The following is a 9,130-nucleotide window of genomic DNA, read 5'->3' as shown; positions in this document are numbered from 1 at the left end:
ATTAATGCACTTTGATATGATTTGTATTGAAAACATAAAAAAAATTAACAAATACACATTTGTTCACTTGCTTCAAGGGGTTTCAAAGAAATATAAGCACTTGAAGAAGCATCAGATTCTACAGTGCAAACTTCAACACAAATGAAACACTCTTGAATCACAGTGCAAAGGGCTGAGCTACATTTCAAGACTACATTTCAAAGTGACGCCGGCATAAGATTTGATTATATGACTCTATCCCCTAAAAAAAAAAAATAGCACCTTACGCATGACTTTTAGCCTTCGTCTAACATTATGCTATCAATTACTGACCCTATTCCTGTCTCACAAAACTCAAATCAGTCACGTGGAAATATACACATTTTCTGAACACTGTTTAGAGTCCTTGGTTTTCCAGCTCTGCTGAAGATTCTGATGGAGTTCAGAAGTCCATGTGTTTATATTCAGGGCAGGATGAACTTTGCAAATTCCACTTTCCTCCATCAGTGAGAGACCACAAATTCCAAAGTACTCATGCAAAGCATCTGGATGACCATCTGGCCACTTCGTAAATCCACCTACAAGGCAATCTTGAGTTAATAAGATATGATTTCTATTTTTCTCAAAGTTTGTATATTGGAAAATTTTCAACAGCTTTAAAGTTGCCCCCACCCAAAAAGAATAGCAGGTATCTACAAGCTTATTGGGTCATCCATGATAACCAGTCTGTTGCCTCATTATGCACCATCTCTTTATTCTGTTTAATTCTTTTTCAGAAAAAAAACTTCTTCTAATTTATCCATCAGACATAATGATGCAATGCCACAAAAAGTTGATCCTCCTGTTGTGAAATCAGAGAGGTCTTTATTAATCTTTAAGTCCATTCCACCTGAATGAATCCCCAGTAAGGTTACAGGAAGATTACAGGGAGACTACCACAAATCCTTTTATTAAAGGAATTTGTTCTGTGAAATTTGGTTTTAGTCAATGAGATGCATTTGAGGAGCTAGAGGGTCACATGTGGCCTCGAAGCTGTAGTTTCCCCACACCTGGCTTATACAAATCAGATTTGGGGGAAAAACTTCTATCTATATTGAGACCAATTAGGTGAAGTTCAGCTTTAATATCTTTCTACCTCCTTTTCAGGATCCCTCAGTCACAAGCAGCATTTCAGATCTTTCCCAGAATTCCTACTGTAACCCACCAGGCCCACTCTGTGTTGATTTCTCTCTCATACTGTGTATATCCCATTGCAAATATATTTTCCTTTGAACTGATTAATTTAGATCTTGGTGGACTTTGTTCACTCCAAAGACACTATACTTCCTTACTCAATGAGTTCATTATCTGGTTCACAGTTTTTCTCTCCACTCCCACACCTGCCTGCATATAGGAAGCATCAGCATACATACTGATTTTCCCACAAACATTCTGGCTTCCCAGTTCCTCAGTTTACTTAGCTAACTAAATATTTCACCTCACCTCAGCTAGATGTACAGATGATTATACTCTTCTTTTATAACTTATTCTGTCTTTTGCATCTCCTTATTTCCATGCTTGGAATACTCTCTTTTCACCTGTATATCCTAGATACTTTTAAGACTCAGTTCAAATATTACCTTTTTCAGGAGGCATTTCCTGACTTTGACATACCTTTCCATTACCTGGGAGAAGATCTAGCAAGCCACTGTGCTGAAATGGAAAATGATCAGGGATAAGAATTAGGTCTGGCTTCTGGTCCCATTACAGCCATTTATTTTCCATGTAACCTTGGATAAGTCACTTTATATCTCCTAGGATTTTTTTTTTTTTACTTGTGGTAAAATTTAACTTTTTTTTCAATTAACAATTTATTTTCTCTCCCTCCTCCCACACTGAAAAAACAAAAACAAAACCTTATTGCAAATATGAACAAAGAAAACAGATTCTTGCATTAGCTAGGTTCAAAACATATGTTTCCTTCGACACATTGAGTCCATTACCTCGCTCAACAGGTGAGCAGCATGCTTCATTAACTGTCCTCTGGAATTATGGTTTAGCATTATGAATTGAATAGAATTTTTTTTAAAATTAAAGTTTTTTAATGTTTAAATTAATTTATTTTTTAATTTTAAATATTCATTTACACAAGATTTTAAAATTTCCAAATGTTTCCCCATCTCTCCCTTCCCCCCCACTCCAATATAGCAAACACTCTTATTACTCCTTCCCCCACTCTGTCCTCCCTTTTATCTCCTCCTCCATCTCCTTCCCCCTTACTTTCTTGTAGGGCAAGATAGATTTCTATACTCCATTGCCTATATATCTTATTTCCCAGTTGCATGTAAAAACAATTTCTAACATTTGTTTTTAAAACTTTGAGTTCCAAATTAACTTCTTTCTTCCCTCATCATCCACCCTCATTGAGAAGGCAGGCGATTCAAAATTGGTCATACATGTGTAGTTATGCAAAACATTTCCGTAACAGTGATGTTGTGAGAGACTAACTATATCTCCCTCCATCCTATCTCACCCCATTCACTAATTCTATTTTCAACTTTGACCCTGCCTCTTTTAAGAAGTGCTTGCTTCTGACTTCCTCTTTCCCCAATCTGCCCTCCCTTTTATCATACTCCCACCCTTATCCCCTTACCCCTTACTTTCCTGTAGGGTAAGATAACCAATTGAGTGTGTATGTTATTCTTTCCTTAAGCCAAATTTAAAGAAAATAAGGTCCACTCATTCCCTCTCACCTCCCCCCCCCACTTCCATTGTGAAACCCTTTTCTTGCCTCTTTGATGTGAGATAATTTACCCAACTCTACCTTTCCCTTTCTCCTCACACTTTAATTTCATTTTTAGATATCATTCATTCATGTTCAACTCAACCTATGCCATCTATCTGTTGGTCTATCTATGTATCTATGTATCTATGTATCTATCTATGTATGTATCTATGTATGTATCTATGTATCTATGTATCTATCTATCTATCTATCTATCTATCTATCTATCTATCTATCTATCTATCTATCTATCTATCTATCTATCTTCTAGCTTTCCTCCAACTACCTTAATGCTAAACAAGGTCTCATGAGTTACAAATATCATCTTTCTATGTAGGAAGGCAAAAGGTCAGTTTTAATAAGTGTCTTCTCATTTCTCTTTCCTGCTTACCTTTTCATGTTTCTTGATTCTTGTATTTGAAAGTCGAATTTTCTATTCAGCTCTGGTCTTTTCATCAAGAATGCTTGAAAGTCCTATACTTCACTTGGAACTTCATAGCAATGCAAGGACTTAAAAAAAAATTCCCAGTGGTCTTGTAAGGCATTGTGAAATGCCTTCCACATCCAGAGAAAGAACTATGGAATTCAATTGTAGAAAGTAGTAGATCATTTTTTTGTGTGTGTGTGTATTATGTTTTGGTTTGTTATATGATTTCTCCCATTCATTTTAGTTCATTTACACAGCATGACTATAGTGAAAATGCATTTAATAGGAATATAAGTGTAGATCCTATATTAAACTGTATGTAGTCTTGGGGAGGGAGGGGGGAAGTAGGGGGTAGGTAGGGGGAAAAAAATCTAAGTTATATGGTAGTGTCTGTAGAATGCTAAAAATAAGTGAAATTTATATACATATATATATATGAAGATACAAAAAAAAAGTCATCTATTTCATTGAATATACATTTCCCGCCCTGAAGTATTATACTCAGTTTTGTTGGATAGGTGATTCTTGGTTTTAATCCTAGCTCCTCTCATCTCTGGAATGCCATATTCCAAGTCCTCTGATTCCTTAAAGTAGAAGCTGCTAGATCTTGTGTTATCCTGATTGTATTTCCACAATATTAGAATTGTTTCTTTTTGGCCGCTTGCAATATTTTCTTCTTGACCTGGAAACTCTGGAATTTGTCTGCAATATCCCTAGGAGTTTCATTATTGGGACCTCTTTCAGGAGGTGATCAGAGAATTCTTTTAATTCCTTTTTTTCTGCCTTTTCACTACTTTTATTCCTTTCAATATTTTTGCCATTCACATGAAAGAAAATTTGCTGTTGTAAATAAAATAAAATCAGCCTCAAGTAAGTGCTTTAAAAATGTTTGTGAAATTGAGGAAAAATAGTTTATATTCACTTCACTAAGTAGTTTTTTCTTAAGACCATAAAATAACCATGCTATTACTCATCTCTAAAAGTTTAATCACAAATAAAAATCATTTTTATTTCTTTAGCATCTCACCCAGACAAATTCAAATTGCTTTGCAAGCATTTTCTAGATACTTTTAAAAAAATTGTTTCATTTGTTTTCAGTTTTCTACAATCACTTCCATATGTCTTAGATTTTTTCCCCTCTTTCCCCCTTCCCACTCCACTCCCTCCCTGAGATGGCGTGCAATCTTATATAGGTTCAACACATACGTTCCTATTAAATACATTTTCACTTTAGACATGTTGCATAGAAGAATTAAAATGAATGGGATAAACCATAAAACAAAACAAAACAAAAAAATAACACAAAAGAAAATTGCATGTTTCATTCTGTGGTCCAATTCCATAGTTCTTTCCCTGGATGTGGAAGTCATTTTGCCTCAAAATTCCATTGGGAATGTTTTAGGTCCTTGCATTGCTGTGAAGGACTAAGTCCATCAGAAACATTCCTCACACACTGTAGTTGTTACTGTATACAAAGTTCTCCTAGTGCTGCTCCTTTCACTCAGCAACATATCATATAAGTCCTTCCAGACCTCTCTGAAGTCATTCTGCTCATCATTTCTTATAGCACAAGAGTATTCCATCACACTCATATATTACAGTTTGTTCAGCCATTCCCCAATTGGTGGGCATCTCCTTGGTTTCCAGTTCTTGGTCACCATATAGAGAGCTGCTATAAATATTTTTATGCATGTGGGACCCTTTCCCATTTTTATAATCTCTTTGGGGTATAGTCCTAGAAGCAATGTTGTTGGGTCAAAAAGAATGCACATTTTTGTAGCCCTTTGGACATACTTCCAAATTACTCTCCAAAGTGGTTGGATCAGCTCACAGTTCCACCAACAATGAATTAGTTTTTCAACTCTCCCACATCTTTTCCAACATTTATCATCTTCTGATTTTGTCATAGTAGCCAATCTGATAGGTGTGATGAGGTCCCTCAGACTTATTTTGATTTGCATCTCTCTAATCAATAGTGATTTAGAGCATTTTTTTCATATGACTAGAGATAGCTTTAATTTCTTCCTCTCAAAAGTGCACGTTCATATCCTTTGACCTTTTATCAGTTGGAGAATGCTTGTATTCTTGTACATTTGACTCAGTTCTCTATATAGTTTAGAAATGAAGCCTTTATCAGAGACAATACTTGGAAAAAATTCTTTCCCAGTTTTCTACTTCCATTCTCTTCTTGGTTGTATTGGGTTTGTTTGTGCAAAAACTTTCCATTTTCATGTAATCAAAATTATCCATTTTGCACTTCATAATATTCTCTGTCTTTTGTTGATGAAAAATTTCTCCTTTCTCCATAAATCTGACCAAGCACTATTCTTTGCTCAACTAATTTGTTTATAGTATCAATCTTTATACATAGATAATGTATCCATTTGCACTTTATTCTTGTGGTATGGTGTCAGGCATTGGTCTATGCCCAGTTACATCCACACTGTTATCTAGTTTTCCCAACAATTTTTGTGAAACAGTGACTTCTTATACCAGAAGCAGGGGTTCTTGGCTTTACCAAACAGTAGATTACTATATTCATTGATTGCTGTGTCTTGAGTACCTAACCTATTCCACTGTTCTGTCCCTTTATTTCTTAGCCAGTACCAAATGGTTTTGATGATTGCTATTTTATAAATACAATTTGAGATGTGGTAGGGTTAGTCTACCTTCCCTAGCATTTCTTTTCATTAGTTCCCTTGATATTCTGAACTTTTTGTTCTTCCAGGTGAATTTTCATATTATTTTGTCTAGCTCTAGAAAATGCTTAGCTGATACTTTGATTGGTATGATATTAAATGAGTAAATTAATTTAGTAAATTAATTTTACTATATTAGTTTGGCCTACCCACGAGCAACTGATGTTTTCCCACTTACTTAGATCTGACTACCTTTGGGTGAAAAATGTCTTGTAATTGTGTTCATATAGTCTCTGGGTTTGCTTTGGCAGGTAGACTGCCAGATTTTTTATAGTTTCTATCATAGCTTTAAATGGGATTTCTTTTTCTATCTCTTGCTGTTGGACTTTTTTAGTAATGTATAGAAATGCAGATGATTTATGTGGGTTTATTTTGTAACCTCCAGCTTTGCCAAAGTTGTTTATTATTTCAAGTTGCTTTTTACTTGATTCTCTGGGATTATCTAAGGTAGTTTTGCTGTCTATTTCTTCCTGTTAGTCCCGTAACTTCTCCTCTAGGAAATTAGAGGCTATACCACTTGGAGCATATATGTTTAGTAATGATATTGCTTCATTGTCTATGGTGCCTTTTAGCAAGATATAGTTTCTTTCATTATCTCTTTTGATTAGATCTATTTCTAATAGATCTCTTGCTTTGTTTGAGATTAGGATTGCTACCCCTGCTTTTTTTTGCATCAACTAAAGCACAATATATTCTGCTCCAACCTTTTCCCTTTACCCTGTGTGTATCACTTCATTTCAAATGTGTTTCTTGTAAACAACATATTCTTGGATTACGATTTTTAATCAATTCTACCATCTGTCTCCGTTTTATGGGAGAGTTTATCCCATTCACATTCACAGTTATGATTACTATCTGTATTTTTTCCCTCCATCCTCTTTCCCCCATTTATGCTTTTAGTTCTTCCTTCTCCTTATCGTCCACAATAGAGATTAGTTTTTTACCACTGCCTCCCTCAGTCTTCCCTCCCTTCTTTCAGCCCCCTCCCTTTTACTGCTCTTTTCCATTACTACTTCTTCCTTCCCTTTTAGCCTCCCCTCCCTTTTCTTTCCCCTTTCCCCTCCTACTGCCTATAGAGCTAGTTAGATGTCTATACTTAACTGAATTTATTGTACCCTCCCTGAGCCAAATCAGATGAGAGTAAATCTCAAACAATGTTCATCTCCCTTTCCTCTTTCCATCTAATATATTTTTGTGCCTCTTCCTGTGAGGTAATTTACCTTTTTCTGCCTCCTCCTTTTGACATCTCCCATTACAATCCCTTTGAACCCTTAAATCACATTTTTATCACCATATCATTTAATTTATACCCATTTTCTTCATCTCTCTCTCTCCATATATATATGTACATATACATATATATATATACATATATATCTCCCTTTTAAACGTCATGATAAATATACAGTTCTCAAGATTAACAAGTATCATCTTCCCTTATAGGAATTTGAACAGTTACCCATATTGAATAACAAGTTTTTTTCCCATTTATCTTTTAATGCCTTTCTTGAAACTTGTCTTTGAAGGTGGAATTTTCTACTGATCTCCGGTATTTTCATCAGGAAGTTCTGGAAGACCTTTATTTCATTGATTCTCCATCTCTTTGCCTGAGATATGCTCAACTTTGCTGGGTAATTGATCCTTGGTTGTAGTCCCAGCTCCTTTGCCTTACAGAATATCATATTCTCATCCCTCAAATCTTTTAATGTAAAAACTTCAAGGTCCTACGTGATCCTGACTATAACTCCTTGGTATTTGAATTGTTTCTTTCGGGTTGCCTGCAATATTTTCTCATTCACTTGATAGTTTTGGAATTTGACAATGATAATCATTTGGGTTTTTAGTTTGGCATCACTTTTAGGAGATGAATGGTGAATTCTTTCAATGTCTATTTTGCCCTCTGGATCTAGGACCTCTGCGCAGTTTTCCTTAATTATTTCTTGGAAGATATTGTCTAGGCTCTTTTTTTCATCATAGCTTTCTGGTGGACCAATAATTCTTAGATTTTCTTTCCTGAATCTGTTTTCCAGGTCAGTTTTTTCTCTAATTAGGTATTTTACATTTTCTTCTATCTTATCATTCTTTAGATTCTGTTTGACTGATTCTTGATATCTCATACAGTTATTAGCTTTTATTTTCCCAATTCTAATTTTTATCAAATTGTTTTCTTCAGTTAACTTTTACATTTCCTTTTTCATTAGTCCAATTTTTCCTTCTAAGGAGTTATTTTCTCATTAGTTTTTATACTTCCTTTTCCATTTGTCCAGTTTTCCCAGTTAGGTTTTGTGAGTCCCTTTCCATTAGTCCAATTTTCCTTCTAAATTCTTCTGTGATTTCTTTATATATTTTTAAAATCATTGGCCTATTTTTCTTCAACCTTCCTAATTTGTCTTTTAAAATCCTTCTTGACCTGTTCCAAGAATGCTCTTTGGGCTTCATACCAGTTCATATTTCCTTCTTAAATTTCAGATGGGAGTACAGTCTCAATGTTGACCTCTTTGGTACTTGTGTTTTGGTCCTTCTTCACGTAGAACGATTCTATGATCTTATCTTTTCTGGTTTACTTCTTGCTTATGATGATTGCTCTTTTCCTGGCTTTTGAAGTGAATCTCTGTTTCTGGGGCAAAGGGGGCTTTCTTCCACAGTTATTTTGCTTAGAATTTGAAGTATTATGTATTGTGGCCTCTGGGTCTTTCAGCTAGACACTGGAATGCTGCAGCTTACCTGTTGCTAAGCTGGCTGATGTGTCAAAACAGAGGCCATGTGAAGTCTTTCTGGGTTTCCCTGTAGTTATCCTGGAGCTAGCTAAGTTAAATGTGGGAGAGGGATGGTCTGGGCCCAGAAGGTCCTCTATGCAGAATCCAGGCAGGCTCAGTGATTGGTTAACCCCTTTTGCACTAGTGTCTTCCCTATTACCCTGGTTGTATTGAGGCATGCCTCGGGTCCTGGTGTTTATGATAATGGGCTCCACCCCCCTGGGACTCAGGATCTCCTCCCATTTCACTGAGATGGTGCTGTCTGGAACAGCTCTGGTCCTGCACTGGTGCCCTTCAGTCACAGCAAGAGGGACCCTCCTTTGCAATTTTCCTTGCCTCATGGGCTAAGAAAATGTTTACCCCTTCAGCTGATCCCACTGTTCCAGGATTTTTCCCAGGGAAATATTCTCTGAGTTTTTCAAGGTTAACAAGAGGAGGAGGAGAGCATTTCCTGATCACTGCACCATCTTGGCTTCTGGAAGTTCAAGTGGGTTACTTATAGGCA

The 9,130-nt window shown here is 35.9% G+C and overlaps 1 pseudogene; it reads right to left on the bottom strand.

Annotated features, from left to right (window-relative positions):
- Window positions 1-342: 342 nt before the first annotated feature.
- Window positions 343-863, bottom strand: LOC140517778 (geranylgeranyl transferase type-1 subunit beta pseudogene; annotated as a pseudogene).
- Window positions 864-9,130: the final 8,267 nt, after the last annotated feature.

Source organism: Notamacropus eugenii, chromosome 1, assembly GCF_028372415.1.
Source record: "Notamacropus eugenii isolate mMacEug1 chromosome 1, mMacEug1.pri_v2, whole genome shotgun sequence".
Taxonomy (NCBI): domain Eukaryota; kingdom Metazoa; phylum Chordata; class Mammalia; order Diprotodontia; family Macropodidae; genus Notamacropus; species Notamacropus eugenii.
The sequence above is the reverse complement of the archived record's forward strand: the minus strand, read 5'-3'. Positions and strand labels throughout refer to the sequence as shown.